The sequence below is a fragment of the Microtus ochrogaster genome, chromosome 2 (genome assembly GCF_000317375.1).
Source record: "Microtus ochrogaster isolate Prairie Vole_2 chromosome 2, MicOch1.0, whole genome shotgun sequence".
Taxonomy (NCBI): Eukaryota; Metazoa; Chordata; class Mammalia; order Rodentia; family Cricetidae; genus Microtus; species Microtus ochrogaster.
In genome coordinates, this window is record NC_022010.1 from 74,820,171 (window position 1) to 74,845,024 (window position 24,854).

The 24,854-nt window shown below is 41.0% G+C and overlaps 1 protein-coding gene across 4 annotated transcripts in view; it reads left to right on the forward strand.

Annotated features, from left to right (window-relative positions):
* Nrip1 (nuclear receptor interacting protein 1) overlaps positions 1–24,854 on the forward strand; it is an 84,955-nt gene that overhangs the window by 38,218 nt on the left and 21,883 nt on the right. For 3 of the 4 annotated variants that reach the window (XM_005345218.3, XM_026786828.1, XM_026786831.1), the window contains one exon: positions 3,551–3,669. The gene's annotated coding sequence lies outside the window, so the exon portion shown is untranslated. Of the gene's footprint in view, positions 1–3,550; positions 3,670–3,721; positions 3,756–24,854 lie in introns of those variants that run through there. The other variant, XM_026786837.1, reaches the window with a different exon arrangement.

Below are 24,854 nucleotides of genomic sequence, written 5' to 3' on the forward strand. Positions count from 1 at the left end.
CCTCCCCTTCTTCAGCAAATATATCCAGTTTTTGCAGTCACTTTATTGTTAGCAAGTAGATGAGATGCAGTTCTTTTGTTTCAGGTCTTGTCATCTATCATATACATTTGTAAACTTTTTCTTAATCTCAGAGATATACAGTAGGTGACATATAGGATCACACTATCTGGAGACGTATGCCTAGGCACCTGCATATGTGTGCTGGGTGCCTCTGAAGGCAAAGGAGGGTATCAGATCTGGAACTGGAGTCACAAGTGGTTGTGAGCCACTGTGTAGGTGGCTGCTGGGCCTCTTAACTCAGGTCCTGTGGATGAGGAAGTGCTCTTACCCACTCAGCCATTTCTTTGGCACCCAGATAGGATCACTTACTTTCTCCAAGCTGTCTGCATATTTCTTGTGTTCTGCATTGACTGTACGCTATTTCTCCATCTTAGGGAGCAAAGTCTGCAATCTTCTACTATTGGTATGAATTGACCTGTGTTCAAGCCAGCAAGGAAGGGTGGTTTTAACTTTGAAACAAATAATGCAGTGCACACTAGTGATAGACTAGGCAGCAAACCACCAGACCTAAGAGCTGTGTAGTAAGAGCAACTGGCGATGTCCAGCACAGAAATAAAGCAAATGGACTAACTCAAAGCCGAGTGTGAACAGCAGTGCACAGATGTTCCATTGATAGCACAGCTGATAGTGAATGAATATTTTCCTCTCAAAAATGTGTTTCCTATTGTTATAGTTCAAAACACATCTGAACCATTGAATTCTGTTTGAGACTAACTTAAACAATTATTCACATAAGATCTTTTTCTGTGGTCCTACATAGCTCAAAAGACATATAACAATATTGGTGGAGAGCAGTTATTGAAATAAATCTAGTGTTTTTTTTTTTGCAATGTCTTTGTGATTTGAGTAGGCTGTAGATAGATAATACCATAGAAGACTTACTATTAATGTGCCAGATAATTTCCAAGGTTTGGAATTTTTATTTCAAGTAAAATGTTCTCAGGTTTTGGTTTCTTTCTTTCTTTTTTCTTTTGTTTTGTTTCTTTTTTGAGTCAAGTCTCACTACATAGATTAGGTAGTTTTATAGGGTTTTGCCCAGGTGCAGGAGGCTTCTGTTGTGCCGGACTGTAATAGCTGTCTGCCCTTGGAGTGTAAGCAAGACGTGTACTGTGGAGGCTCCTTATGCTCCACCATCATCACCAGACCCTGGACAGCCATTTAATGTGGCATATTACACCTTTTCCTCTTGTCAGGAGCGGGTGGTGTTCTTCATAGAATATTTGTGTTTGGGGACAGTGTTAAGGACAGTATTCCTTGAAGCATAGAATTGGAAAGTTTCATCTGTGCTGTATTCCTAAATACAGCCAGGTCATGCTCTTCTTCCTGATTTAAAGACCAGCCTGGTCTACAAGAGCTAGTTCCAGGACAGGCTCCAAAACCACAGAGAAACCCTGTCTCGAAGAACCAAAAAAAAAAAAAAAAAGACCAAGTAATGGTACTTCTCAAGAAGAGAAGAAATGTAACAGCACAAAAGCATGCATTTAGTAGGATGTCAGAGGTTTGGTATTCTCTTCCAAGGCAAGGTGGACTTAGAACTTATATTGGGCAGAATTTAAAAGCTAAGCATTAGGATGTAGCGAATCTGCAAGGTGCCTACAGTGTTCTAATAAATATAATAGCAACTATGGTTGTTTGTAAGTTGACCTATTGATGACTTCCTTCTGTATATTGTCAAGAAACACGATCTCCCCATCTTCTCTGAGCTCTCCTTTCTGAATTTATCATCAAGGTCTGATTTGACTCCAAAATATAGAATTTGGGACCCTCCTCCGTCTTTGCTGTTCCCATATAACCTCACAATAAAGATCAAATATGCTCAAGCCTAATAAACTGCTCAGTAAGTGAAAAAACATGCGGCTTAATGACTGCTTCCATGTTTCTGGTTCATCCTCCCCTCCTTATTTAGGTCACTCTGGTGCAGGCAGCAGAACCACCTCTGTGACTTGGGCTGCCTCTTAGCTGCCTTTGTTTTATACCTCTACTAGGCAGGTGCAAGTTTTTCTGGTTGCTATTTTCATCTTTTATTTGCTAGTAATATATGTTTATTGAAGAAAATTACAAAATATATGTCAACGGAAAGAATATTATTCTCGAAAGCAGAAAATAATTTTGTGCAGTTTTCATGCAAAAGTCCGTTTATGCCAAACATAGGATTGTTTCTTTCATTCTTAATAAATACCATTCAGTGTAATTCAGTTTCCTTATATAATACTTTATACATAAGATACTATATCTTACATACTATCCAGTGGTATAACAGGTTGTTATTTAACTACTTTCACGGTTTTTTATATCAACATATGATAACTGTTTCTAATTTTTGCTGTTAGAAATAATGCATATTATAAACATTCTTTTTTTGCTAAATATTTTACATACCCTCCATTGTTCTTTATTTTCTTCTAAAATAGGGTAAATCTTAGGTTTCCAATTGACACATTAAGGGGCATAAAACATTTTGTGGCATTTCAAGTTAAAATGAGACCATCACCACAGTTTAAGATGGCACCTGTTGAATTCCCTCCCTATGTAACATCCTTTCCCAGGAAATCCCATTGACCTCATTTTTTTTTCATAGTAGGCTAATTTACATTGTCTAGGATTGTATGCAAATGGAATTACAATCAGCATGTTTGCTTTTATCTAGTTTCTTGTTCAAGGACGATTTCTCTGTTCATCATTGCTGTATTAATATAGTAGTGCTGGGCTCTAACACTTGCATGGACTTGCCTCAGTTTACCTCACCTGGCCAATGATGTTTCTTTGTTTGCTTGTTTGTTTTGTTTTTCCAGTCTGACACTGTTAACACCAAACCTGGGTCTAACTTTGCCCCACTGACTTTGTACAAACGTAAGACAGCTGGTGTTGTTTTGGGAAAGTTAAATTGCTGGTATTTTGAAACTGAAAAAAATGTAATATAAGGCCAGGTAGTGGTGGTGCACACCTTTAATCCCAGCACTAGGGAGGCAGAGGCAGACGGATCTCTGTGAGTTCGAGGCCAGCCTGGGCTACAAGAGCTAGTTCCAGGACAGGCTCTAAAGCTACAGAGAAACCCTGTCTCAGAGGAAAAAAAAAATTTACTATAAGAAAATCTCCAGCTATTTTTCTTTCTTATTTTTGTTTTTGAAGATGTCTTTAGGGGTACATATAACTATGGGGTGGGTCATAATGGATGAATTTGTCAGAACACTAGGAAATTTGCAATTAAAGTAATTTAACAGGCACTTTTTTATCAACAACACATCCTTGTTATGGTTCGTTTTGTCATAGCATCTTCTAAGAAGCTTATGTATTTCTCCTCAGCAAAAACCTTTTCATTCCTTTAATAAGCTGATAGTCATAAGAATCTTATATTTGTCTGTCAAATAGCTCCTTTTACATTGAATTTGAACAATGAAAGATTCTGAGATAAATATATTGAGTGTCACAAATTAATATTCCTAAATCCGGTTTGGAATGGTTGCCAACCTGTCCTCTTCCTGCTCTTAAGGTGCACGGTTGACCGAGGAGGCCGGGAGAATCTGAAGACGCCGATGACATCAGAGCCAGTTTTCAGCAACCTTCTCGGCTTCCTTTCCCACATAGCAGAGGCTCAGCCTGGAGACGACGGTGAGAATCCTTCGCCTCCGTTCTTTGGCTTCCTCGTTGTGGCTTTAATGTGTTTAAGAGAGTTCTTTCTCAGTTACAGTTACCAGGTCTGTAGTCTGTGTCTTACCTGTGTGAATTATTTCTTTAGGCAGTGTACTTAAAAAAACATATAAGATCCAGTCTAAGGAATTTGCAGTAAAATGTAAGCAAATGGTGAAAGATGTTGAGTGTTTAGAACCGGAATTCTTGTGAACAGAGATGGGTCGATTACGCCTGTAGAGATGTCATGAACAAATAGGGTCTCTATGGTGATGATACTTGATTTGTTTTATACCCAGATTCATAGAAAATGCACGGTTAATATCAGAAATAGTAATGCAGTTTCATGCAAAAAGTTATTATTGTTTGAAGAAGAAGATGGAAGTGTTTAATTATTGTGAGCATCTCATAGGCTAGGTCTGCCATTACTTATATAAAGTGGTTACCTCCTGTAAGGCACTTTTGAGAAATGATAAAACATTTGGTTTGAGTTAACAAAGGAGGTGAGCGACTAGTAAACTCCAGTTGAAACGACAGGCCTGCTCTTCAGCCTTGGCCCTTCCTTGATTTATTCCTGGGCTCCGCAGTCTGCGAGCGAGAGAAAGCACAAATCCATTTTGTATGAACTGATGCGATACTAGGAAACAGGAATGGTAATTTCGAGCTAACTTCTATTCAGAAAACCTAGGGGTGAGGGTAACTTAACTGCTCTCCTTAATGTTTGTCTTCTGGCGAAGAAAATCCACAAAGCATTGTGTTTTAAAAACTGCATAAAATTAGCAGTGTTGGGTTGTTTCTCATTTTCCACATCCACTTGCTTCCTCTGAGGTAGAATTTACATGGACCCTGCTTCTGTTTATTAACAAGGGTTATTTTGTTTATGCACGCTATGTGTTCCCAATGCCGAACTTTGTTTATTTATATGGTGAAACCTTGGACTCCCTTCTCAACTTTTACGTTGGCCAAAACGAATTTCAGAAGGGGGCCCTCCCACATGTAATGAGGTTGGTGGCGTTCGCCAACACCCTTACTTTACTGAGTTCCCAGAAGCCGCAGTCACGCTGGTGGTGAGCGGATAAACTTATAGGCAATGCAAAAAGCTTAGAAAATCAGCAAGTTTAGCTATTGCGGTGGCCCTGTAATGTAGCACTGCAGACAAGACGGGGCAGTGTTGAGTTCCTGGCCAGACTGGTGAGAGGCAGCCTATCTCAAGAAACGACGTGGGGGAGGGGAAACTATCATGTAGATTTTCCTTCTAAGTAAAGTAAGATCACTGAGAACAGTGTACAACTTTGAAAATATAAAAATTCATCCTCGATAGTGATTTACTTATTTACTTTTGATCTTTTCCATACCCTTCACGATTTCAAGATTTTTAAGATGGATATGTGTGGTTTTTATTTTCTAAAATATATTTTTCAGAGTTGGGTATGTAGCTCAGTTGATAAAGTACAAGCCCAAAACCCTGGGTTCAATCCTAACATTGCATAAAACCAGACTGAGTGCACAGGCCTGTACCAGCAGCACAGAGGAGGCAGAGGCGGGAGACTGGGTACAAAACTACCCTTGGTTACACAATAAGGTTCAAGCCAGCCTGAGGTACATTATATACACACATATACATATATATTATACACAAACATATACTTGTTCCTTAGAGCCATGGTCAAGTAAGATTTGGTATTTCTAATGTCTTTAGCAGGCTTGCCATCAGTAAGGGGACAGTGTCGCCCTAAATAAGATCTGGTAGGCCAGTGTCTGGCAAGTTGAAGATATATGTTTTCTTTGTCATAGTTTATCATATAACCATAAAAACACCAGTCATACTTTTAGGAGCAGTAATATCTTTTTTTTAATGAAGAAGTGGTTTGAAGAAAAGATTAGATTATAAAATATTGGAAACCGTATAAAGCATGGACAGTGTCTGAAGCTTTTAATGTCCTATGCTATTTTTTTCCATATTAGTTAGCTCAGCTCTTTCAAGAAATGGAGTCATCATAGGTAGTAACTAACAAAAGAAATTGACCCTTAGGAGGTGAAGTTTTGTAGGACTCTATTCTGAGCTCTACCTGCTTTCTTTGTCCAGTAACCATTGGCTTATTTTTATTTAAAAAAATTAAACAAAAAATGAACATCTTGGGTAGTCTTGATGGTAATTGACTGGGAGTCAGTTTAGCTTAAATATCTGAACATAATAATTTTTCCACAGAAGGAACTGCTTTTGAGATAGGCCTTTACACTACAAAGGTTTGTATGTAATGTAATTTTTCTAGTCTGCTTAAATCGTAGGTGACTTTCAACCAGTGTTTTGAGTATTTAACTTTTATGTTGGAAAAGAGATGTATAAAGACAGGAAAATGGGCAAAGATTTCGTTGGCTCTGATAGGTCGGGATGCTGGATTGCCTTGGTCAGCAGAAAAAATAAATACATGGAAATGTCTTCCTAAAACTTTCTAAAATGCTTCTGGGGCTAGCGGCACCGCTGCACATAGGACGTGGTCTGCCATGCCTGAGTTCAGTCTCCCCGACCCACGTGGTAGGAGAGACCTCACTCCTGCAAACTGTTCTCTAACACACACAAACTCCGGCATGTGTTCCCACTTTAAACAAATGGAAAGAAAGATGTAAAAAAATAAATAGTCTTAAATAATTAGTACTCTTTCAGATCCAGAGATCAAACCCTCTCCAGTGGAGGCCTGACAGTCAGCTATTATAGAATTCTCTAGGTACGGTACACTGTATTGTATGTGCACACCTGTGGTAAAGTCTAATTTAAAGCTTGCTGCAATAAGAGATTAACAACAATAATGATAAGAAGAAATAATGTAGAAGTAGGGTGTAAGAAACCTTTTGTGGAGATGTCGCGAAGCACCTCACTTTGCACTAACTTTGCTGAGCCAAGGTGACTGAAACTGGAATGCGACCCTTGGCTTTGTAGAGATAATAATGTATTACCATTTGCTTAGCACATAGCAGTTTGTCAAAGCATCTCAACTTCTGCACAAGGCTGCAAGGATGTGGTCCAGGCAAAACCCAGATCAGTCCATTTAATTGGAATTAATTGCCATAAGTCAAGTTGGCTGCCACCAACCGGTTTGGCTGCCCCATTGGAGCGTCGCTGGCTGTGGGCAACCCTGGTAAGAGGATCTTGATGCTTGGCTCAGATGAAGTGTTGTTAATTTCCAACATTACTCCCATCTACTTATAATTTCCTTTCTCGCAGCCAGCCATCTTATTTCAGAGGCTTAGCCTTTACCCTTTACCGCGGTCCTTGCCCCAACGTCTTAACCATCAGATTCCCCCCAAACTCCGATTCATTTATGTTGTTTTTCTAGACATTTAATACTTGAGTGGTTGTCACAGCCTAACCATAGAAACCCAACAAAACCTTAATTAATCCTGACATCATTGCAATGGGAAAAGCATAATTAACATTCCTTCTGAATTTGATATCTGTAAAGAATGGTTGTTCCTTGACTCTTACGAATAATTAAAACGACTAGCGTCATTTGGGAGGGAAATCTTTCCTGTACTAAACTTCCGGATGTGCTTGGAATTTCTGCTATTCTCTGATGGGTCCAAATGACGTAAATAAAACAATAATGTGGAACCGGCTGTAAGCCCACTTTCTTGAACAGATCCTGGTCTTTTACATTTGGGTGGCTAAGTGGTTCTTCTTGATGTGTGTACTCTTGGCCATCTGAACTTGGCATGTTTCTAACAGCAAGGGTTTTTGTTTTGTTTTGTTTTGTTTTTTTGGTAGTCACGATTTCAACTTCTGGTATCAGACTCAACTCTCATTTTCAAGCTGCTGATCCATTGTGTTTCCACCCAGAAAGCTGGTTCCTGGGGTGGCGTGAGCAGCAGTGAGAAGTCCCTTGTCCTACATTCCCTTTGCCATACCTACCGAGCTGTCCTCTAGGAGTGCTTTCCCGTGTGTGCACAGTGAAGGCTCAGTTTCTCCCGTGTTTGCAGGCCATTTCTCTGCTCTAACAGCATCCACTCTGGTTTTCAAAGGCTTCTGGTGTGTCAGTGGAAATGAAGCAAAAGGCATACAGATTGCACGTCCAACTATTGCACCAGCCCCTAGCAGGTCATGGTAGTAGTGCCCCACCCTGGGAAAGTTCCTACTTATCAGCAGATTCTGTTCTTTGAGGAGGTGACAGTGTTTCTAGAATGTTCTGTGTTACCTCTTCCTTTCTTGATCTCATGGTCCTTCATCCTCTAAAGCGTTTCAGTTGGTAGCGCCTTGGCCCGCTCATGTGCCGCCTCTGTGACCTTTAGAATCAGTTCCCTGCTCTCGCCCATAAGTTTAACTTTAGTGCTTTCTTCATTTTCTTCGTGTTTTTGTTTGACCGTTAGCCCAGTATGTTGTTGATTGGAAAGCTTGTAAAACTGGTGCCAACAGGCGTGCCATTGGTTACCCTTGCAGCCTCAGTTCTTACTGAACAGCAGCTTCTTCATCAGCATTGACCAGACCATCTTAATGGCAAATTCGGAGTGACGTGACTGGCAAGATGGAAAATGTTCCAACGGCCCCTTCATCTTCTATTCATTTAAAACAGATACCCTTTTCTTTCAAGTAAATCTTGGGGATATTTCAATACAGAGAATACCCCCCTTTTTCTTTTTTTATTTTGCCTTTTGTGGTACCAGACATGGAATGTACCTAAGGATTTGTGCATTTTAGGCAATTCTCTACCATAGAGCCACACCCTGAACTGAGGACATTCCTTATCTCTCATAGTTACAACGGACTAGAAAACATACGTTCCGTTTGAAGACAGTCAACATGCTGCTTCCTGGCATTTTCCCCAGTATATCCTCAGTGTTTCTTAAACTTCTTAGCTCTACTTTATATTTTTAATCAGTTGAGGACCCAAGTGAGGTTTTTTTTGTCTGGGTCAGCCATAACACCTGTTATTTCCCATATGAGAAATTTTAACTGAGAAAAGTTTGAAATGCAAAAATGCTCAAAGATGCAATTCCCTTGTCATTAAAACAATGGCACGTGGCTTCTGAATGACTACACACATCATGGTACACACACTAGAAAGAGGCGCCGGAGCACACAGCATTTAATCTCATAAAAGCTGTCTTGACCTCTTGTGCATGAATAAGGACCCTTGAGCATCCTGGCCCACTAGAGACCACTGTTATCAGTATTCATTTTCCAGCTTTCCAGCAGAATGTTTCAGCATTTTTTTAAACAGGACCTAACTTTTGTGTTTTAGATTTGTAAGTTTTCTTCTGAACTTCAACAGAGTTCATCATGTTACCCACCCTTCTATTAATGTCTAGACATAGAATGTGCTGGAACCTCTTACCAGTGTCAGCTTGGCAATCGTACGACAGAGATGCTTACTCAAGGAGAAGTTATTTTATTTGTGGACACTCATAAGGTCATTCCTAGTCATGCACTGTCAGTGACCCTGGCTTTCAAGAGCTGTCCCTTTTTATGACTGGTGAGACTCCATGTCCTTCTCCTGTGCAAATTCTTCCCATTCGAGAGATTGTGGGAAGTTCGGCCATTAGTGAAGTCTTACGATGAAGTCTGCCTTCTTTGGGACAGTGGTAGGCTCCCCTTAAGTCTTTCTTCCTCTTCTCCTCTGTGTGTCCTTCCCTTCCTCTTGCCTCAGCCTGACCCCAGATGCTGGCTCTCCTTTTGCTCTCTGGCAGATACTTCCTTGGCCCTAGTGACTCCTGCTTTTTTTTCTTCACTCCCTGCTCTCTTACCTTGGCTGATACTCTGTTAAATTCTTTCTGAGGTCTTAGCAGGACAGTCAGTCTCTAGAGGATTTAACGACTCTTCAATTCTCTGAGTACTGGGTCTTCCTGAGAGTTCTGGGAATGCAAGCGTGGACCTTGCAGCTAAATGGTAATCCCCAAATGACTACTCATCAGACTCTTGATTTACTAACAGCACATAGCCTCTTATTGTATGGTGATGTCACAGTGGGAGCTGGGGATTTAGGATGATTGCCAGCAATAATCTTAAGGCACAACACAAACTCCGCAGAATATTGGGAGTCTTAATCTCCTAATTTTTTCTTCTAAACATAGTAGGCTCTCAGTAAATGTTTACCAGGTAGGTTTTTTTCCCTCGCTAGTGTTGTTATGAAACTCTTAGCTTCAGCAGCTGTGTAATAATTGAGGCCAGACCTCTACTCCACTTGCTCACTCACAGCCAATGGAATATGCCTCTGAGCTGGGTGCAGGGGCACATTCTTAGAATCCTGCTACTTCAGAGGCTTCACCAGGAGAAGGATGAGTTCAAGGTCAGCCCAGACTGTGTAGGTTGTGAGACCCTTGCTCAGATAAGCAAAACAAACAGAAAGAAAAGCAGAAATATGCCTTCACATTGACATAAAATGGTATATACTGTTTTTATAATAAGCAAAGCCTTTGCCTAGTAATAAAGACTGTATTTGAATTATACCCAGTTAATATTTTAAATTCTTCCACCAAAGTTTTTGGGTTTTTCCTTGAAATTTCATGTAGATCTTCTCAGCACAGTATTTTTATACACCTATGCTAGAAATCTAGTAGTTATTTTGTTTCCCTCTTTTACCATTCAGGAACATCTATTTTGTAGCACTTTTTGTGAAACAAATTGTGTCTTAAATCTTCAATCCTGATTGCATTATTTTCTGGGATGATTTTGACTTTGCTGCCCACAGCTTTAACTTGACTGTTATTTCTTCTCTGAACCAACTGATCTACCCTATCTTCTCTCTAAACCAGCCACAACCCTACAGCTTCTTTTGTTTGCTTGTTTGTTTTTTAAACATCATTTAATCATATCATTTCCTCTAAACCTTCCATTCCCACCAGATAAAGGTCTAAGCTCCTTGGCACAGCCTTGACTCAAAAGGCCTTGGTCCTAGTAGCATTGTTAGCCTAATCTCTAGACACAAGAGATAGTCACCCCTTCCTGTTTCACCTCCTCTGCTCTGCCTTCAAGTACACTTCTGTGGCCCAGAATAGTTGCTGTTCTCTTCTGGTGGGTTAGCGCATGCATACTCCTATCTTTAGCCGCCGTGCGCCACCATCTGCATACACACAGGGAATAAAACCCAGGTTATCCCTACCCAGAATGTTCAGTGCACCTGTTATATGTTTCCATCCTAATGCTTAGTAGTGTATGATCCCCGACTTTTGGTGCTGAGAACAAAGAAAGGGTTTGTATGTGCAATGCACAGTTTTGGTATATGCTGCTCACCAGGTACTGCAACCCTCGCCCTGTATTTTTGGCAGCCACATACCTGAGTTCAAGTGGGTGAAAGTGCAACTGATAATCTAGCAGAATCTTGAACTTCCTTATTCTGTTTTTTGGAAGGGAATAATTTACAGCCTCTTGGGCCGACACAAATTCCAAGCCTTATGCTAACTACTCTTTTTTGTTCACTGTGCGAATGTGCACATGTGCAGACCAGGGAGCAACTCTGTTCTCTCTCTTTACCTTCATTTAGGTTCCAGGCATCACACTCAAGTAGCCTCGCTTGTGCGACAAGCGCCTCTACCTGCTGAGCCGTCTCCCGGTCCAGAAACAGCAGTTCCTGGTTGATCCCTCTCACCTGCATCCTGAGTGCGAGGATTATTTTGAACAATCTTTTGTTTCAGGTTTTGAATAATGATTTGACAACTTGCCTGCTATTGCTATTCAATAAACTGTGAAGGCCTTGCCTGGGGAAGACCAGACACCTGCCTCTTTTTCTTCTGTTTTCTGTTGGCTTTAGCAAAATAGCCAAGGCTGAGTAAGGGAAAGGGGAACGAAAGTGTTTCTCGGGGTCCTGTGTACTGCTCGAACAGTCTGAGAGCATTCTGTGACATTTGTTTGGCTTCTGGTGATGGCTTCTTGGGGCATCTAACATAGCACAGAGGACATCACGCGGGGAGAGAAAAATCCCACCAGCTAAATGCTTATTTTTTCCTTTATAGGGGTCTCACCTTCATGACATCCTTTAATCCTAATTCCTTCGGCAGGGAAGGCGCCACCTGCTTAACACCATTAGTGAGTGAAATTGAGGATACAGTTTCTAACTCATAAATTTGGGGGAGACACGTTCAGCCATGGCGAGCCTGAATTGCCACTATCTTCTCTCTTTTGGCCTGTGCCTGGAGAGTCTAAGAACAGTGACAAAAATGGCATGTTTGCCTCTTACAAGAAAGACGACTGGGCATTACCGCGTTTTCTCATGTCCTCTCTCAGTATGCTCATGGTTCTAACCAGGATACACGATACTGTTTGATTGACATTGTAGCGAGGTATGTGCAGTTGCCTGACGGCTGTGGTTCAACCAGCCCAAACCTTATTCTTCACAACCTAAAACTGCTAGATTAATGTCAGTGGAATGATTTCCATAGACTTAGGCTGCCATTGTCTTACAAATCTGAAAGATTTAACCATAGGTTAAGTTTATCTCTATGGCACTAATGTATGGTCACTAAAAAATATTCAACTTGAATTCATTGCAAGCAGAATGGAAGGACTGTTTATTTTTGAGGGCTAACAGTTGCCCCATCCTGTTTGTGTTTTCTCCCTTACATAATTTGTTAGGAAAGAGTGCTTCCAGGTGAGCCACCCCTCCAGAATGCCTGTGATTTGTTCTGTCCTGCTCTGGAAGGGTTAAGGGGAGACAACATCCTGTCAAAGACCTTGTTTTTAATTTTGCTTCTCACACTGGCACTGATCCTGCTAAGAGCAGCCCAGATTAGTTCGGGAAACCTTTGAAGAGATTTAAGACGTCCTTCAGCCAGTTTGAAGGTTTTTGTCTTGCAAATCCAGTACAAGGGCGCCTGCAGGCATCTCGACCCTTGCTGGGTTGCTGCTGCTGCTCAAGGTCACGCTAACCCGCCCTGTGACATTCAGCAACAACAACAAAAAAATTATGCTGTGAAACTGCTCCAGCATTCAGTCAACCAAAAACTTCCTTAGTGAGGAACTGGGAAAGAAGTCTGTTCCCCCTCTTCAGTCTTTCTTTTTTGGGGTGCTTTATGAATTTTTCTTGCTGTAGGAAATCCCGGATTTCTGGTGTGTGTGATGACAAGGTCATTTCTTAATTAGAACACATGTAAAGAACAAAGCTAAATGGTTTCAAAACAGCTTTGTAGTTGATAGAGAGGATTTAAATTATTTAAAGAGATAGTCACCCATGTATGATGGAAACTGAATTCTGAAGGCATTAACTCTTTCCTTCCTGTCTGCTTACTGTTTCTTTGCTTGCTTCTTGTCTGACATTGCAGGCTTGCATTCTAAAATAAAGAAAATTTGTGTAAATGCTTAGTTGATTTTATTTTATTTTTGAGGCAGAACATAATTTGTAAATCTAATCTCAATCCCGAGACAAACTTTGAATTGCGTTTTCTCTCCAGGACACCTATGTCCTGGAAATTTTATCAAATGGCCCGAGGAAGAACTCTTCCCTCTGGCAGCTGTGATTTATTTGTGCTGTACTGGAGGGAGGTGAGTATAGGACAGCTGGGTCACCTTCTTTTCTCCTCCTGACATCACCCATTTCTGAAGGAGGTGGCTTCCAGAGCATTTTAGCCCATTTCTTTAAAATCACCAGTCTCTATCCTTCAGGTTTTTCAAGTTTCAAGGAATTGAAATGCATTTAAAATGAACTTTACAAAATTTGTTTCTGACCGCAGTTGACATTTGAAGGCTGCTGATACCACGTTCGTTAATCTGCAGCAGCCTTATTGGATTCCCTTTTCACAGCGGGTTGGTGCTCTGCAGGACTCCCCTTCTGTTGTGGGCTGTGCAAACTAACCAGTAGCCAGCCTGGTAGAGTCCAGAAGAGGTGGTTTGTTCTGCTTGAGACTTCTGCATGACACTGCTGTAGTATTGAGGCCCAATAATGAAAGACAGTAATTTTATTGTTATCTTTATAGGTTATATATATATACACATATATATACATATGTATATATGTACGTATACAATTAACAATAGTTATTTCCTTATATAAAAATTACATTTGAGTAGAGAACTTTAATATTAGTTTTATGATATTAGCAGAATAGTTTCCTTGGAATTCAGACCCCGTTGCTCCCTCAGGTTGATGTTTCTCTGCAAATAGGACTGAAGTAGAGTCTAGCCAGGTAGTTTATAACGATGTATAGTTGCTATTTTAACAGATATTTTTGATTTTTTTGTGGCCCATACTAAGATTTTTACCTTTGAGTGGCTAGCATGGTAGATTGTATAGGACTATCTAGATAGAATTCATTAGACCTGTTCTTCTGAAGGATTTTCTTCCTGTCAAGAAACATGTGTTTGAGTCCATGAAAAGAAACAGGATCCACATATCAAGACATATATATTTTTAGGTGTGGATGGATATCTTAAAGGATTTCAGGTTTGCCAAAAGACATATTGGAAGGGAGTCTCTCTGCAAGGACGTGGTGCTGTGATTCGCTGAGTCCTGCCCTTGCCTGGAGTCTGGTATGCCCTAAATGTCATGTATGACCCATGCTCACCTGCTAGTCATTTCTAATTTACTGTCCTAATTCATCGATTTGTTATCACTAATTGTTCTTCATTTACTTCTGTGGAGTTTCCAGTACCTAAAGGGTTGAAAGGTTGCTCTAATTGGCACCCGCAGCTGCTCTTTCTTTTGACAGGGGATAATTTTGCAGCCTATGCTTTGTGTGACAGCTGCCTAATTGGGCATTCTCCCCTTGTAGCAAGCCTGCCTCCTCCAGCCTCCCTGCTGACAAATGGAGGTGGATTATAGATGAGGACAAGCTGACCCATTCGACCTTGCTGAGACAGCGGGGAGGGGCCTCCTGCTACTTGAGGGAAGCTTTGGGTCGTTTAGAGGACAAGGTCAGGAGCCAGGTGGAGAAATGACATGATATCACATGACAGTAGCCTGATGACTTGGTCAGCATGTCAAGGACAAAGGTATCCGTATTGATTAAGCATTACTGCAATACTTTACTGAATTCCCTAGTATTTCTTAGTTGTTGCTGTTGATTTTATTTTTAAGAAAAAAGAAGAATGCAGAGTAAATAAAGGGAGCATGCAGAATAAGATAAGCAGTATTTTAACAGTGGTGGAGCATTTGTTTATATGAAAATAGACTTGGTTGAGGAAGCTTCCTAATGAAGTTTGTTCAGTTATATGGAGCTTTCTATTCTGTTCTTAATTATAGCTTAGTTTGCAGCCCTTTGAATACCAGGACTTTTCAAGGTATTCAGACGGTAAGGCAGACAAATGAAAATCAGGTAATGTGTGTTGTTAGAAAAGTATTTAACAACTTCTGTCATCATCCTACCCAATGACTGGCGTGCCTTTTGTGTGTTGAATAAAAGAAAATAAGCCAAATGAAAATGCCTAATTACGAAGAACCTTAAAACTCTAGATTTAAGATTTCAGATACACCCCCATGCCTTCAAATTATCCGGTGTTACAGATACTCTTTAAACCTTTTCTGAGACCTGAGAATAATTTTTAAATAGCATGGACTTATTCTTAGTGTAATAGCTTCAAGATAAATGGATTATTTTTCATTGTTATTATTAAGGCACATGCTTTTTTTTTTGAAGTAGGTTTGAGCTATTCCATTTTCAGTGTAAAATCAGAGGAATCCATTGCTGAATCTGTTAAACCTTTCATCATACTTGAAAATTCTATGTGTGAGTTATGTAGTGGGTAGCACAGTGTGTGATAATGTCTCATCTTTAAAAACAGTATTTTAACACAACAGATCATGGTTCCCTTCAGTGGAAAAACAATTGTTTTGGATGCTGTTAGATAGAAGTCCTCCGTTGAACAATGGCAAATTTTATCCCCCCCTGAGATTAAAAACTGAGGAATGATAAAATACGATGAATTGTTTCACAGAAGTAGACACATCTGTGTTTTCATGGTGTGTGTGTGTGTGTGTGTGTGTGTGTGTGTGTGTGTGTGTGTGTGTGTGTGGTGATTTGGCCCGCACTGTGCATGTGCTGCGCTGTTCTCAAACCCTGACTCAGGCTTGGTGGAGGTTTAATCCTGTGCCCTTGTACATGTTCACTTGATTAGTAGTTGTGGTGTTCTCAGCAGAAGACATACCGCCCTCCTCCTTGTATTGGTCGGGACCCGGGCATTGGGGAGCCAAGGCAAAGGAGAAAGAAAAGAGATTTTGCATTAGTATTCTACGAAAGCCTTACTGTCTGCAGAACAAATTGATTGCTCCGGTGTACCTGTGCTTGGCACCACTGCTGTGAGAGAAAGGTAGGGCTGTGATCTGTTTGATTGTATGACATATTGTGACACTCCAGGAATATTTAACATGCGCTCTTTCCCTGGCACGTGCTATAGTCTAAGGAAAGAAAAAAAGAGAAGGAAATGAATGAGCGTGTATAGGAGGAGTAGGCTACAGCTTGGTTCACTTCAGCCACGAGTTCATTCGAGTAAGATAATTTTGCTAAAAGGCAGCCACTAGGAACGTAAGCTGATTGATAACGAAACCCTGGAAAATCTTGAGGCACTAATGTGTTTCCTTGCTCGAAATGTGTCAGGCAAAGACGCGATTCGCGCTAACTCTGTGGGATTTTAGCTACGAAGTAGGAGGGGTCATGGAAATTGTTGTGTATGTAATTAGTTTAGGAAATTAATTTCAGTATATCATATTCTTAAAGGTCCAGTGGAGAGCAGAGAAGCAGTAAGGTATTTTATTTTAAAGAGAAGAGAAACAGCTGCTATATTGTCTTAAACTGCATTAAGGAGTGTGATATTTAGTTTATTCTTTCGATAGTTCTTCTGTATAAACATATTCTTCGATATCTGTGGTAGGAAAAGAAATTACGTGGTCTTCTTTCTGATCGCTTTAAACACAAACAAATCAAAACCCTGTGAATTCTTTTCAGATTGGGACTTGTAGTGGGCAGTTTGGGATTGTCTATATGAACTGATGGATGTTGTACTATGTTTAAGTACGGGTCGCATTTCTGCCGTTAGAGTTGGGTCCCTTGCTATTCCGAGGAGCTCAGGAAACGTGGTCACTGCCTGTCTGGCAGTGTGTGTTGTGAGGGAAGAGAAGCAAGCCATCCCTCTTGTCCCCAGGCTCTTGCCACATGTGAACTGTGGCTGTCCTCTGCCTCCTTTGCCCATGACTCAGGCTGCTGAATACAGCCCAGGCAGTCGATCTCAGAGTAGCATGCACATCTGCTAATACAGTGATGAATTAAAGTTGCTTCATTATTTACTCTTAGATTGTTGAAATGAGTTACTGTTTTGCATGCTTAGATTAGGTTTTGCTTTCATGTAAATGAACATATGATTTAAAAAACATATAACTTGAAAATGCTAGAGGGTTGGCATCATACATTGGCTGGAAGATGCTTCCTCTAAAAGCCAAGAGTTATTAAACAGAATTCCCAAAACATCTCCTTATAAGTTGTTAGTCTTTCATACTTTTGAAGCAAAAATTAGGCATGCATATATGCACACGCATGTGCAATTATGCATATATGTACAAAAACACCATAATAACTAACCAAGGAAAACAGGGAGGGAAGACTACAGTTACCAAAGAGAGGTTGGACTTTTATATTCTCTTGTTTCTTATCAAAGACCAAGGACTAAGGCTGTGTTTTGCTTTTCAGAGTGTCCGTGGTGCTTACGTGTTGCCTGGCACATACTAGCTGTTCAGTAAATTGTTTTTGAACAACTGCAGATAGAGACCCCTCCTGCCACACACTTCCTTTCCCTTGTCTGTTTCCATTGTTGGTTTGTACTGAGCCTAGAGAAATGAGCTTTCCTTGTCGGTTTTGCTTCTGAAAGTACTGTAGGGATTGAAGGAACAAAAGTTCAGTTTTTCTGAATGAGCCATGATACCGAGTCTTCAGCTTATTTGGCTTTAATCGTTGAGATGTCTGACTGAGCCTCACGGTGGTCCTCTGCAATTATATCCCTGGAGCCCTTTACCGCAGTGCTCGCTTGCTTTGTTCCTGCTCGTGTGCTAACATACTGTGATATTAAATAATTTTAAGGCTTTTTTTAAGTTATGACTTTCCTGTAGTTTTGTTTGTAAACTTAGGTGTCTTAACTAAGATCAGTTAGTTATTTTAACAGTTCAGGGAAACTCTATGCCAGCTTTAGTCCACAAGGCCTAAGTAATTAAGTTAGGAAGGAAGTTATGACGATTAATTGAAGCCATAAAGTGAAAATTATTCATGAGGACATTATGTGTGTGACACCTTCCTAAACCTACTTAATAAATAAACTTCTTTGTTATTTGGCATTTAACTTTTATGTGGGCCTGGACCAGTGCTCCTTGAATACCAGAACCAAGGAAAAATACAAATACCAAAGTGTGTTGTCGGGGTTTCTGTCCTGCCTGGTTTCGGTCCTCCCACCAGGTCCCACAGCTGTTTAGCCCCAAAGAAATCACACAGAGGTCTATATTAATGATAAACTGATTGGCTCATTAGCTCAGGCTTCTTATTAACTCTTATAACTTATATTAACCCATTATTCTTATCTATGTTAGCCACATGGCTCGGTAATTTTTTCAGTGGGGCAATCACATCTTCCTTCTTCTGTGGTTGGGACAGGACTGGGGAGGAATGGGCTTCCTCTTCCCAGAACTCTCCTGCTGTCATTGACCTGCCTCTACTTCCTGTCTGGTTGTCTTGCCTATACTTCCTGCCTGGCTACTGGCCAGTCAGCGTTTATTTAAAACATAATTGACAGAATATAGACAATTGCCCTGCACCAAAAGTGAAGTTTGCTTTTTATATTTTCTTGTTTCTTATTGTAGAAATAATATGTGGCGCATACCTTTAATCCCAGCACTTGGAAGGCAGAGGCAGGCGGATCTCTGTGAGTTCTAGACCAGCCTGGTCTACAAGAGCTAGTTCCAGGACAAGCTCCAAAAAACCACAGAGAAACCCTGTCTCGAAAAAAAAAAAGAAAGAAAGAAAAAAAAAGAAAGAAATAATAAACAGAGAAATTGGCAGAGTTAACGTCAGAGTTAGCCTAGTCTTGAGACTCCTGTCCTGACTCATATGTCCTCTAGCTTCTTGAAGCTACCGTTCTGTCATAGGATTGCCACTGTTTATTGATTTCACTGACATATTCGTGTTACTCAAGTATTACACCTGTAGCCACAATTAAACTAGTTTATGACTAAATAGAATATAAACTGAAGTAAAATGATGCCATGCATGAACATATGCGTGTCTGCATTTGTGTGTGTGTGTTTTATGTTCGTATATACCATTTACTATTATGGATTGCTGCCTAAGGATATAAAACCAGAATTACTTTTCTGCCAAGGATAGGTGACAATATTGTGTATCACCAAGAAAAACAAAAGTTTTAAAGAACATTTTTATGGCGATCTGTAATAAATTTCTGAATAGTCCATTCATAAATAGTGTAGTCTCTTGATTTTTGTTAGGGCGGTATCTTCTTAGGAGTATAGTCAACCTGGGCTGAGAGGGGTAACACTTGCTGGATGGACCAGGAGGCTTTCAAGGCCAATTAAATACTGAGTACTGAGCTGCCAAGGCCGTGAAACGGGCTGGCTGTAATCTCATAGAGAGGTTAGACTTCTGGGATGGAATGGGTGTCTACCAGTCTGTCCCTCCAGATAAGAATCCAAGGAGGTCCACAAAAGAAGTCATAGTTTGCGCAGCTGACAAGACTTAATTCACCATGGGCGTGTCGGTCCCATCCACCTAGGTTCAATGGCAAAGTTTTACTTGCAGGGGAGAAATGAACAAAGAATTAGAGATTCTCGTAGGAAGCCAAACCAGCTAAGCGTGGAAGCAATGAGGAAACCAGTGTGCGCTGGACCCCTGGTTAGGGACTTGGTCTGTCACATGAACACAGATAAGGTTTTTAGCTTACGCATCCTAGATTAGGTGGTTTAACTGTTTCCAGTCCATCCCGTTATGGGAAAGAAACCTCCAGGCGGGGTCCTTTAGTTCAACAGCTGGGCAAAGTGTCCCAGCAAATTAATCTCCTCTGCAACTTGGGCTGTTTCAGCCGCTCTCCTAATGTTACCACGAGGATTAGCTGGAGAGACACAGAAGAGCCGTGGAGCATCACGTATGAGATGGTGACTTTGCAGTCACATTTCCCTTTTAGACAGACGTGCCTCCACTGAGGTTTGCTGATGGCACTTTTTTTGTACTCATTGCAGAGGGTTTGGTCAGGTCACTGTACTGTCATGCCTCCAGGACTGTACTGTCATGCCTCCAGGAGCTGTGCTGGAACTTCAGAGTGGTTGATACAGTTTCCCCCTTTCACTCACACTGGGTTTTTTTTTATTTTTTATTTTTTTTACTAATTTTTACCTATTAATTTTTGCTTCTACTTAACCTAAAATAAAGCTTGTGGCTTCAATAATAATATAAATTTCTCCAGTGCACGTATTTTGTCTCTGTCAGTTACATAATTCTTATTTGTATTGTTTTTATTAAGCTACTTATCAAGTCTGTACATTATTTTTAGTGAGCAGATTTCCATATGTCAGGGAATTATATGTCTCAGTCAAAAATACAGTAATGTTCTGGAAAAATGAGCAGTCGGAGTGGAAAAAGACTGTTTTGCTCAAATCGCTGTTTTTGCTTTCTTTAGGTAATGTTCAGTTAACAGACTCTAGGCGTCTTTATTTTTCCTTTAATCGTAGGAATTTCTAAGCAATTAAAGAATTTTGAGTAGTTTTTAAAATTATTATTTTTTAAAAAATGGGGGCAATATTACTTTCGAGAGTCAGCAGTTGGGTGGCTCGTCCAACAGACTTGAGCATGGAATGTTAGGCCTACCTGATTTGCTGTGAGTTGAAATATTGTTTTCCTGTTTTTTCATACAGTATTCTGATTGGAAAAGAAGGAATTATTAATTCTGTGGGGCATAAAAACAACCATTTCACTTATATAGTATAAAACACCTTAGTGTTTACAGGGCGGTTTGAATAGTTGTGGAGAGCTTTTCCTTTTTACCCCCTGCAGGGAATCCGTACCCATTGTTTCTCAGAATTCTATGCGTGTGTTTGTGCATACTTCATGACTAGACATGCATTTGCTTGATAAAATGTGCCTCAGATGCCCTATAAAGAACAGAATAAAAATAGCCTTTTCCTTATAGCAAGGAAAGTCTGGCGGTGGTGGAAGACTATGGTAGATTTTTTTAAAAAAAAGAAAATGAGGGAAGAAAATTTAGACTGTGAAGAAGGCCCAGCACAACGGGGTCTCCTGGGCACATTGTCTGGGAATGGGTGTAGAGACTGTTCAGTTGTGGAAACAGGGTCTCCTGAGCAGTTTTCCAGGGACTGGGTGTAGAGACTTAGTTGTGGAAAGGCTTGTTTCAGGAAGTGACATTTAAGTTGGCGAGAAGAAGCAGGCTGTGGAGCCAGTCATGAGAGGAACCAAGAGGAGCTCTCTGGGAAGGAACTGCACACATTGAAGCCTGAGGTGAAAAAGCACTATCTATCCACGGTCAAAGATGCAGGGGAATCTGTGTGACTAGAGCTGCCGGCCCGTTGTGACGGCAGGAAGCCATGCGTGGCTGCTCCCATTGGGGAACACAGTGCGGGTGAAGGACACACAACATGCAGCTAAAACAATCCAGTAAGCTTGAGAATTTGTATTGGTTTTTACATGTTATGGATTAAATAAAACAATATTTGCTAATTTTACCTTTCTTTCAGCATTTAACAGAGTTTCTATTAGGAAAATTAAAATTCTATCCGTGGTCTTCTTTACAATGCTGACATTGCCTGGAGAGAGGGACTGGATGACGTGAGCTTACTCTTCAGGCTGACCGTGGCGGTCAGGCCTTGGATTCTCAGTAGTGGGATAGAGGAATTTCAGCTTCAGCCCAGATGCAGTCAGACGCCGACCATGGGACGGGATAGAGTGTGTGACAGCGAGCTCTGGCTACAGTTTGTAGGATGTGCTACAGGGGTCCAGTCAGTAATAGCGCGATGAAACACGCATGCGCAGGCACAACCCAAAACCAGTCGGCACCACAGTCGTCAGATGAAGGTGTGAGTGTCGGCCTTGGGTCGGATCACAAGCCTGAGAGCCAGCTTTTTGTCATAGTCGTGACATAGTTAAGATTTGCAAAGTTAAATCTCTTCCCAACCTCCCGCAATCTTAGATTCACATTAGAATAGTTTATAAACACACGCTTATGATCTAAAGCGCGTACTTATTTGTTGGGAGCTATGTACACCTCAGCTCTCCAAGGCTTACACATCTATTTGTTTCATGTTACTGGTGTTTTTTCTTTGTTTTTTTTTTTTTTTTCTTCTCAAGGATGGTCTCACTTGTATGTGACTTAGGCTGGAGCTCACTGTGTGGCCAAGGCTGCCCTAGAGCTCATGGCAATCCTCCTGCCTCAGCTCTCCAAGTGCTAATACTGTGTGAGCCCTTTTCCCTGACTTCAACAGTGAATTTTAAGGAAGTTAAACTGTTGTTTTCTTCTCAGTTAACAGTGCTAAGTTTCTGTTGCACCATCTGTCTGCTTGCCTTTTACAATTATGTAGTTCAAAGTCAATGTAAACTCTTACCAATATATAAATCTTCATCCACCTATCATACCATATATGATATTACCAATATCGTAGATTTCTGTGTTTTCATCTCACAATTTATCATGCAGATGTGCAGAACTGAACTTGACACTTTTATTCTAAATACAAACTCCAAGAAGTTCTACTTTGTAATGTTCATGCTATCAAATAATCACACTAGAAAATAATTACCAAATTTTAGTGCACCATAGGGTTTTGCTTCCATCAGAATGAGTTGTTTTGTTTTGAGTTTTTCTTTTATTCCTCTGTGTACACAGTTTTTGGAGGGTCGTCTTTCTCCACATATGAGCTTTCTTATTTTGTCACAACCCCATTCTGCAGGTAGACATGAGACAATGTCAAGTTTTTTGTTGTTGTGGAAGTTCGGTGTTCTTCCCTATAAACAAAATGGAGAAGCCTGACTGCTTTCATCATTTCATAGTTCAATATCCATTTTCATGTAAACCATACACAAAGTAAACTTGTAGATTGTTTAAATGATATCTTTGTCTCTTGTTTATTTCAATAAGAGTTTATTTAGGTTTTGTAACGTATTCATGAGGATGAATTCTGAGCACTTATTCAGTGTGGACTTATTCCGAGTAAATAGCTCAGGGTAGGGGGAAAAGGGAAAAAGAGGCCTCGAACGAAAGGCCTGGATGGGGTTGCTTAACCTGTTAAATGTAAGCGGACAGTATTTTCAGTCATCTCTCGGCTTCACCCATGGGGTGCTTTGTAAACCTTTGTCCTGTACACATGGCCTTCAAGACTGCTGTGGGGAAACTGAGTGGGAGAGTGGCCCCTTTGTATCTTTTCTTTTTCCTCCCTTTCCATACAAGAGTGTATCAATGTCTTTCAAAAATAATATTCATTTTCCAACTTGTAATTGCTTGTATGTGTGTAGGAGTGTAGGTGTGTGCACACGAGTGCCCGTGCTGCAGAAGTCAGGAGTATGGAGCCCCCTCTAGCTAGGGATCCCCTGTAGTTAGAAACAGTGACGAACTGCCTACTGTGAATGCTGGGAATCAAATTCAGTGTCCCTTGCAAGAGCAGTACTTGCCCTTGGCCACTGAGCCATCTCTCCAGACCCCCTGTATTAGTCTCTTCATTAGAAGCAAACTTGGAATCATGTGTAAATGTTTTTCTTTTAATACCCATCATAATTATCATTAAAACTTTACTGCAAAAGGTCTGCGGTGTTACCCGGAAGTGCTGCTTCCTTTTTCGAAGCGAAGGAAGATTGAATAGGCGTTTTATACCATCTGGAGTAGGAAGTGCATGCTTGCGCCTGGAAGGAACATCTGCATCTGTACTAAAGGGCAGAGCAGAGCGGCAAAGGCCAGGGATCACATCCCGCTGTGCTAGCCCTTTGCAATAGGGAGGTAAAATAGTCAGAGCCCTGGCAGGAGCTTGCCAGAGGAACGTCTGGAGCCCTCTGCTTTTAAACAAGTTGAGCAAAGGACGCGGAGGAAATAATGTGCTTTGTTTTTCTTCAGTATCTTTGGTAGCAACAGAGTTTTAAAAAATCGGCCCATGTGGCCTGATCTAGGCTTATGTCTCACCCCCTCAGCCGAGAACTGTTAGCCAAAAGCAAGATGCATGAAGGAAGTGATTTAGTGCAATGTGGCCAGAGAGCGCTAGCAGCAGAACTTCTGCCTCTGTTTTTCCGCATTATTCTACCATGGAATAATTGATACACCTATCTGTAGTTTAGCGAGTGCCTAAACATTTTGGGCAAGGTATGTAATCTACGACTAGGAGCTTCCAAAGTTTAGGAAGAGTTGGAGATGTGTAAAGGCCCAGTAGTTTACAGAAGCAGAAGAAACGAGCTGCTTCTAGTGCCCAGGTACAGACAGCCTTCCCTCGCCGAGAGTAGCCCTTCTCCCCATTCCCCTTCATTGATGAGCTTTGATATAGTGTGAAGGCTGCTTGCTGTTAGATGTCATATCTGTTTTCCATTCAAAACTGGGCCATATTTGTCCAATGATAGTACAAGTCGGTTAAATCATGATCTATCCCACCGCCTATCTCAACATCTTACCATCTGGCCTTGCTAGCCAGTGGCAGCTTCACGCTCACCCACCGTCTTCTCAAGAGCAGCTTGGGATTTTACATCTGCCTGCACACAACGGCTTGAATTCCATGGTCTCCTTTAAGGCCTCATCACCTCTGCTCTGGTTCTTACTTTTGCTTCCTGACATGGACTCTTAAGAAACCATATACATAACACTAAGGCTTCGAAAATCACACTCCCAATCACAGTTAAGCATTAATAATTGCATTGCTTAAGAGGAACCCATGGTCTGAAGAGATGGCTCAGCCGTTAAGGGCGAGTAACCCATCTCAGTACAGCATTTCCCAGGGCTGTTTCTTTATTTTTAGGTGCCTTTTTTGTTGGGAAACTGAGAATGAAGGTGTTAAGGCTGTAGTGTAGTTCTTCAACCCCTTTCCTTTCGGGTTCGAAGCCTTTCTGGTTCTGAATGCCAGGCGTTTAAGCCCTGAGAATTAATAAGGTGGAAAACCTTACTACGTCAACCACGTAAGAGCAGGAAGGCAGGGAGGCAGGAATAAAGGGGAGGAAGAAATGTATGCTTACCTCATTCTGGAGTGGAACTGCCGCTGGTGGCGCTGAAAGACATGACTGAA